Source organism: Vombatus ursinus, unplaced genomic scaffold, assembly GCF_900497805.2.
Source record: "Vombatus ursinus unplaced genomic scaffold, bare-nosed wombat genome assembly UNPS02014959.1, whole genome shotgun sequence".
NCBI classification, from domain to species: Eukaryota; Metazoa; Chordata; class Mammalia; order Diprotodontia; family Vombatidae; genus Vombatus; species Vombatus ursinus.
In genome coordinates this window covers 2752786-2762079 of record NW_020954737.1, presented here as the reverse complement: position 1 = coordinate 2762079, position 9294 = coordinate 2752786, and the positions used below count along the sequence as shown (strand labels likewise).

At 38.4% G+C, this 9294-nt stretch overlaps 1 pseudogene; it reads left to right on the top strand.

Annotated features, from left to right (window-relative positions):
• The first annotated feature begins 237 nt into the window (after positions 1–237).
• LOC114030358 overlaps positions 238–9294 on the top strand; it is a 38947-nt pseudogene continuing 29890 nt past the window's right edge.

Sequence of the window (9294 nt, the reverse complement as noted above, 5' to 3'; positions counted from 1 at the left end):
TGTTAAAAACTAAAAATAAATAAATTAATTTTTAAAAAAATAAAATAAAATCTACCATTTATTACTGAGCTTGCTTAGCTTTGATCCTTTGGTGTAATGGTTTTTCATTTTTTTCTACCACAACCTAAGGCTTAGGATATAATCATAATTGTTTCATTTTTTCTTTGCAGATATAAAGGAATTTATTACTATTTGTACCCAGAACCATGGGATGGGAAAACTTAAGATTTCTGTGATATGATAAGAACCATTCTAGTGGAAGAGGTACCCCCAGCTGTTAATGAATATGACATCACTCTTTTCTTTGAAAACCCAAGCAGAGAAGGACCAGTAACCAATATTTTCTGAAGGAGAATTCAGCCCTGATTCAGTTCGGTACATGCAACGGTAATTATATCTATTGTTCATTTTATCTTGTTTTTTTTAAAAGTGTTTCTGTCTTTATCATAGGTTCTAGAAATTCATGGGATCATAGATCTAGATGTGGACCAGTCCTCAACCATCATCTAGTTTAATGCCTTCATTTTAAATGTAAGGAAATTATGACTCAGCGAGGTTAAGTGATTTGCCCAAGGTCACAAAGGCAGTACATGTCAGAGGTGGGATTTGAACCCAGACCCTCAAACTACAGAGCAAATGCTCTTTTCACTTGATCATAATAGCTTACTTTAATATTACCCTTTATGGGGGCAGCTAGGTGGCATAATGAATAGAGCACCAACCCTGAAGTCAGGAGGACCTGAGTTCAAATCCAGCCTCAGACCAAACACTTGACACTTACTAGCTGTGTGACCCTGGGCAAGTCACTTAACCCCAATTGCCTAAAAAAAAAATTACCCTTTATGGTTGTTATGGCATCTGTACCTCACATTAATCCTATAAGGTGACTACATAGATATTTAAGCATATTTCTATGATTTCACTAGAGTAGGGAACATCTGGGGCCTAACATATGAGAAATGCCTTAGCAAGACCAAAAGTACTAAAACTGCTCAGTAGTTAGTTGTTATCAATTTCCCTGGCATCTATCTAGGGAACATCCATCTATTGGATGTTGCAGAAATTCATAGAAAGTTGGCATTTGTCTCAGACTACATCAACACTACTTCCCCTGAGGGGAAGAGGAGAACCAATAGTAATACATCCCCTGCACACCCACCCTGTAAGGCTATATTAATGACAGCTAGGTGGCCCAGTGGATGAACTGCTGGGTCTGGAGTCTTCAGGAAAACTCATCTTTCTGAGTTCAAATCTGGCCTCTGAGACTTCCTAGCTGTGTGACCCTGGGCGAGTCACTTAAACCTGTTTACCTAAGTTTTCTCATCTATAAAATGAGTTGGAGAAAGAAATGGCAAACCACTTCCGTGTCTTTAGGCCAAGAAAACCCCAAATGGGGTCACAAAAAGTTGGACACAACCAAAATGACTGAACAACAGCAATTGCAAATGTACAAGAGTGAATTCACGAATAAAGCATTTATTAACCTTTGGTATGTGCAAAGCACTATACTAAGTGCAGAGCATACAAATAGGAAAGTAAGAAGGTCCCTGTTCAAGGAACTCACAATCAAATGGGGGAGAAAACACATACAGAAAGTTTCAGCTACAAGTCAGGTAAAGTCTCATGGTCCTTAATGTGTAGCCACAAAACCGATATTAATTTCTCTTCTTTAATACCATTTCGATGATAAAAAAAATCAGTTTCTGATATCAAACCATTTGATGATACCAAGGACTTTGGGGTAAGAACCTTCTTTTCTAGGTCTTCAGTAGTTGTGACTGTCACCCCTGCAGGAACAGTTGCCAGGCAGTATCTTCACAAGTCAGTTCCCAGGATGATGACTGAGGGCACTGAGCTGGGCTGGAGGCATGGTTAATCCCAAGGCTGCTGGGTTCAGGGTCCTAGGCTTTCTCCATCAGCGTCTGAGGAGATACTGTTCAAGGTGGTAATGGTAGTTTGACTTGCCTGGCACATACTGACTTCTGTCTCTCCCTCAGGGTGCCTTGTGTAAAATGAACAGTAATCAATTTGGATTTAAGTATAAGTGATGGCAAGATTTTCTTTCTGTATAGAAGACAACTTCTTTAATATTCCATCATGCTCCTGGACTGGCTTGCCTGCAGGGGAAAGAGAGGAACATGATTTCATTCTATCAGCTTCTTCTTCATTCTCCTCATATGAGGTATCTAACACCCTGAGAGGAAACTGCCCTCATGCCAAACCCCTGGGGATGTTAACAAACTATCTGAGCTTATTCCTCAATGATTAATAAACTCCCACTCAGTCATATTTTCCCCTTCTCAGTGATTTTGTACCTCCAGTTGTTATTATTCCAACCCCATTCCCCATCCTCCACTATCCACTAGCTTCTTGACATTCCCTTCAAACCACCTTCACCAATGCTTGACTGTAAAGCTACCACCCCTTCCATTGGAATGCCTGTTCCATAGGTAAGGTACTAGTTTTCATCTTAAGCCTTTTCCTTTTTCACTTCTTCTCACACCCACTGAGAATCAGCTCCTTCCTGGTATCACAGCCTCCCTGATCACCGTTTCTGGCACTGATTGCAATTTTGCTTATTCTCCCTGAAGTGGAGGTGGGAGAGTTGGGATACTCCTTGCTCCCCATTGCCATTTCTAAGGTCTCTCTCTACCACATCACTCTCCTTCTTTGAAGTACACTCAATCCGCATCTATCACTCAATCAAAATTCTGATAGCTCTTGTCTAACAACCTCCAAGACACTTCCATTCTTTCCTCAATGTGTTTAGGGCCTAGATAAAAGTCTTTCTCTTCTCACCACCCCTTGGTTTCATATTAGGGGACAACAATATGCACATTGATTATCTTTCAAACACTTTAATCTCCCAGATCCTCAACATACTCATTTCCCATGATTGACTCCTCCACCTCACCTCAGCTACAAACAGAGATGGACATATTGTTGATCTTATCATTACCCACAAATGCACCACTTTCATGTTCATAAACTGTCATATTACCTTGCCTGTTCTCCTCCTGCCTTGAAATCTCAAACCCTATTATTCATCCTTGCCATGACCTCCAATCCTTTGACCCTTCAGTTGTTTTCCTGGCCATCACCCCTGCACTGGCTGTACACTCCTCCCTTCCCCATCTTGATATCTTGGTGAACCAGTTCAACTCTACACTGTTTTCTTCTCTTGAGTCCCTTGACCCCTTATCCTATCACCAGTTTTGCCTTGCCAAATCTGAGTCTTGGATTACTCCTTTTGCCTTTACTCTGACTTACATGCTATTGAATAAAATCATGAACCATGGTAACTGGGTCTACTCCATATCTATGTTAAATAAGATCATCTGGGCTCTCACTACAGCAAGGCAATCCATTTATATCTCATTAATAAACTCACTATTCTACTTGCTACAGTTACTTTTCCAAATCTTCTCATTCCTCTTTAAACCTCCCACAGATTTCCCTCTGCCTAAACTCTCAGTTGAAACCTAACCTCATATTTCACTGTGAAAAAAAATGAGGCTAATCATGAAGAACTTTTTCCTTTCTCCTCTCCTTCATCTCACATCATGGAGGTGCCTTTTCCAACTATATCATCCTTCACGATGTGAAGTGATGGCACTTCCCCTTACCAAAGCAATCCTCTCTACATGCACAAGTGATCCAATTCTATCCCATCTTCTCCAACATATTGCCTCCTCTATCATTCACATGTTTTAACTTATCTTCAATCTTTCCCTGTCTACTGCCTACAAACATGCTCAGGTCTTCCAATTCCTCAAAAAAAAACCCTCACTTATCAGTCTTTCGAATTTTGCTATCAACTCTTATTATTTCTCTTATTTTTGTGACTACACTCATCAATCAATGCCTCCAATTCCTTTCCTTTCACTCTCTTTTTAACTCTACAGTAGTTTAGCTTCTGGTCTCATTTTTCAACTGAAACTGCTCTCTCCAAAGTTAACAGTGATAGCTTTATTGCCAAAACTAAAGGTCTTTTCTCAGTCTTTTCACTTCTTGACATCTCTGCAGCCATTGATACCATTTATCATCTTCTCTACGATTCCCTTTTTTCTCTAACTTTTCATGAAGTGGCTCTATTCTGATTCTCCTGCTACTTGTCTGACTACTCATTCTCAGTCTTCTTAGATCTATCTTCATTTAGATCATTCCCACTCACAGTGGGTATCACCCAAGGATCTGTCCTGGGCCCTCTTCTCTTCTTTATCTATAGCTTTTCATTAGATGATTTCATCAATTCCTGCAGATTCAATTATCATCTCCATGCAGATGATTCTCAGATCTGTTTGTCCAGCCCTAATCTCTTTCCTGATCTCAAGTCTAGCAACTCCAACTGCCTATTGGACATTTGAAACTAGATTCCCAGAGGTATCTTAAATTCAAAGTGTCTAAAACTGAACTCATTCTCTGGTTACCTTAAGTTGTCCCCTCTTCCAAACTTCTCTATTACTGTTAAGGATATAACCATCATCTCAGTCATGCAGGCTCACAACCTAGGTCTTATCCTCAGCTCCTTGCTCTCTCACAACCCCATATCCAATCATTTGTAATATACTATCATTTCTGCCTTTGGAATCAATTCTCTTATAAACTCTTTTCTCTCCTCTGACACTGCAACAACACCAATGTATTGTAATCATCACCCCATGCCTGGCTTATTGAAATAGACTGCTAATTGTTTTATTTACTACAAATCTCTCCCCACTCTGGTCTATCTTCCATTACTCATCAAATTCATTTTCTCAAAGTGCACATTTGACCATGTCACTCCCCTGCCCCATTCAATTAACTCCAGAGATTTCCTGTCAATCACCTCAGGATAAAATATAAAATCTTCTTGCATTTTAAAGCCCTTCATAACCTGGCCTCCTCCAACTTTTCCAGCCATCTTATAGTTTACTCACCCACAAGATTCTGCAATCCAGTGACACTGACCACTTTACTGTTCCTAAAATAAGATAACTCTGTCTCCAGATTCTGAGCATTTTCAATGACTCTTTTTATGCCTAGAATTCTGTCTTCTTTTACTTCCTTGAAGCCACAGATAATATCCTACATTCAATAGGAAGCCTTTCAAAATCTTCCTCCATGCAAATGTCTTTGAAGAATCAGTTGATTATCTCCAATGTGTCCTTTGTGTAGCTTGTTTGTATGTAGTTGTTTTCATGTTCTCTCCCTATCAGTCTGTTAATTGCTTGAGGGTAAGGACTGTTTTTTTTTCTGTGTATCCGCATAGATTATTATAGTGTCTGGAATATAGTAGGTGCTTAATAATTGCTTTTTGACCCACTGGTTTAATTAAATAAAACACTTCTTCAATGAGTCATTTTCTAATTTTTTTGCTTATTGAAATTTTATTTTAAAGATTTTTTTCAGTTTTTTAATTTTATCCCTTCCCCCCAGCCTTTTTTAGTAGTTGACATCATACTAACAAAGAAGTTTCTCTTCCACAGCAGTCCCATTTCCCTACTTTAGGCACTGTTTTATATGGAAAGGCAAAACCACAAGTGAATCTGCCAGAGCCCTTAACAATACCAATGGAGCCTTATCTATTGAAGTTCTTACAGAAAGATAATCAAGTAATTGGAGAGATAACTAGCACCATGGAGAGCTGTCTTTGTGAGCTAACATGGTCAAGACTCAATTGTAAAATGTCAGAAATTATACTCAGTCCTTCAGCCACCTCAGTCTGCCAACGAAGAACAAAGAGCAACATAATCAAGACATGGAATAAGGATGTTTCCATGAGATTCTCTTGTGTCATGTCTGAATACCAGGTTAGGAAGTATAATGTAGACCCAGTGGTGTGGGAAACTATCAAAGACAGCATAGAAAATAACAGCATTTTGACTGAGTTTGATAAGCTTCAGGAGACACTGATCAGAGTAAGGAGACTGGAAGATGTGCAAAAAGCTGAACAACAAACGAGGACTCTGATATAAAGGGCCATCCAAAAATAGAAAGGGAAAAAACAAAGTATAAGAAAGAACTTGACTGTGTGTCCTGGAAGGTTTTCCATTTTATACAACAACAGGTTAGAGAAGACTGTCCACAAGGATTACTCAGAACTAGGAGTCATTTACAATGCCCTCACAAAGAGTATTTGGCTGAGTGGATTGGTTGATGTGTACAAAACAAAGAGTGAAATTCTGGAGAAGGCTACAGAGCTTGGCTCAGAAATCTCTCCAAGTTCCTCCTCAGATTGTTCAGTTTCTACAGCAGGTAAACTGTGAGATATTCTCTGAATCTCTTTTTGGAGCTGAGAATATTCCTGCTGTTTACAAAGTGGAGGGTGAAGTAGTTATCCTGGTTGGTTCCTCTCCCCAAGTTCTTACAGAAGCTGAAAAATATATGAAGAAAGCCTTGGACTTCAAGTGCATCAACCTGGCACAGCAGGATTTTTAATGATTGTCAGTGGGAAACATTCACTGGCAATTTAAATAAGAAATATGATTGCTCCTCAAAGACTGTAATAATAGAACAGCAAAATTCAGACACTGGAGTTAAGATAATGATTGCTGGTTGTATTAGCCCAGTATGTGAAAGCTGCCAGCTGCTTTGTGAATTCATAGAAAAAAAAACACAAAAATACAAAAATTTGTTGCTATGATTTCTTTAGCAATCATCCAGTATGTGAAGATCGAAAATAAGCAAATCTGGCATGAGCTGAGGATGAAAAATGTGAAGGTCAATTTCAAAACTCAGAGGCAAAAACCAAAGAGGCATTTCACTGACTGGTCCAAAAGGAGAAGTGACAAGAGGAGTGGCCATGGTTAAACAAACACTAAATTTAAGACACATTAGAAATTTTAGCATTCTTAAGCCAGAGGCCAAATCCTTATTCAAAGACAGAGAAGAGGTTTATAAAATGTAAGCAAAAAGGAAATATAGTTATTCAATTTGGCTACAAGAAGATGGAGACAAGAGCAGTGGGGGGCAGTGCTAATGGGCAGAAGGTCCATTGCAAGATGACTTTACAATCTGGCATCTTATTAACTGTTCAGGAAAGTGACTTAACCCAGTTCTCAGCAGATGTGGTAGTGAATGCAGCAAATGAGGACCTAAAGCACTTTGGAAGCCTGGCAAATGAACTCCCAAAAGCAGCAGCCCCAGAACTACAGAGGGACAGTGACTAGACAATCCAGGTTAGCTGCGCTGTTGTCTCAGCTGCTGGACAGCTCCCATTTCACCAAATGATTCATGCTGTTGGCCCCCAGTGGAAGCAAGAACAAGCTCACAGATATGTTTAGCTACTAAAAACTGCTATCACAGAGTGTCTTTATCTGACTGGATTTTATGGGTACACTTCAATAGCCATCCCAGCTCTTAGCTCTGGGATCTTTGGCTTCCCCTTAAAAGAATGTGCAGAGACCATCATCCTGTCCATGAAGGAAAATTTCCAGGACCCCAAAAATAAACAGAGGTTGAAACAGATTCATCTTGTAGATTCATCTGAGGAGACATTTCAAGCTCTTTCCAAAGCTGTGAAAAATGTCTTTAAAGATTTTTTCCTGGTAAAAATTCAGTACCCTGTATACAATCAGAACACCAGGGGAAAAAACCTCAGGGGGAAAAAATCAAATATGGAAATGTGCTGGCCTCTATCCAAACTAGAGAAGATACGAGCATCTTGTTAATGAAGGGAGATATCCATGATGCTGAGGTGGATATCACTTCAACATCGCTCAAGGTAATTTTGAAATTGAAGTAGTTTGATTCCCCTGGAATCATATAAACCTCCTGCACTGGCCTTACCTTAGTAAAGTTAATACAAGCTTAGCCTGAGTTTAGAATTCTACTGTTCTGAGTGTGTGGAAGCTGAATATATCCATGCAGATGTCCCACACTAATTATTTCCAGAATTACATAGGAGTTGTTAGTTCAACTGAGTGTTCTGCTGGGGTCACAGTGATCATTCCTCAGTATCTATTATAACAATTATTTCTAACTGCCAGGTAGAAGTTTTTAGAACTACAGGCAACACAGAAACTGCTCACCCCACAAGAGAAAAAGAGGAATATGCTGGTAGAACAGGTTAGAGAGCCATGAACAGGTCTAATCCTGCAAGGATAGAGGCAAGAAATTTAAGTCACTTAAACTTCTTTGAATATAATAATCCTCACTTACAAAATAGGGATACTAGGGCTTGAAGTACCTACTCCCAAATAATTATTTTCAGGAAAGTGTTTTTTAAACTATACTTTATATTTATATAATTATAATAAGATAAACAATTATTTTGGCATGTTGATAATTCACTAAGTCATTTTGCTAATGGAGAATTGGTCAATTACTTTTTGGAGCTATGTAACCTGTACTTGAATGGAATCACTGGGTGTATAGTAAAAAATATTAAGAGTATCTGACATTTTTTAATCTTATTTTTAATTTGTGGAATAAAACAAGCATTTTCATAACAGCACAATAAAAAAGATGATTGTACATGAAACTGCAAATCTACTATGCACAATTTGCTATTCCTTTCAAATATACAAAATTATTATGTAAACTTTTTCTTTTTTTTCTTCCTTCCCCACTACCCCACCCTAGAGATGGCTACAATTAGACACAAATACACACATACACATGTAAAATTATTCTATACATACTTTTATTCATCAGTTCTTTCTCTCATTGCAGATAGCATCTTCATAAGTCCTTTATAGTTAATTTGGGTATTGATAATAACCAAAATAACTTATTCACTCAAAGTCCTTCTCAAAACAATATTGCTGTTACTGCATTCAATGTTCTCTTGGTTCTGCTCATTTCACTCTTCATCATTCAGTGCAAGTCTTTCTGTGATTTTCTAAAAACCATTGAGCTCACCGATTTCTTACAGCATAGTAGTATTCCATTACAAATATATACCACAACTTGTTCAGCCATTCCCCAATTGATGGACATCCCTGCAATTTCCAGGTTTTTGCCACCACAAGGAGAGTTGCTATAAACATTTTAGGAGATATAGGTTCTTTTCCTTTTTCCTAATCATCTTTGGAAATATACCAAGTAGTGGTATTGCTGGGTCAAAGGGTATAGACAGTTTAATAACTCTTTGGGCATAATTCCAGATTGCTCTCCAAAATGGTTGGATCATTTTACAATTCCACAAACCATGAATTAATGTCCCAATTAATCCACATCCTCTCCAACAGTTATCACTTTCTCCTTCTATCATTTTAGCCAATCTAGTAGGTGTGAAATGATATCTCAAGGTTGTTTTAATCTGCATTTCTCTAATCAATAATGATTTAGAGCATTTTATATGACTATAAA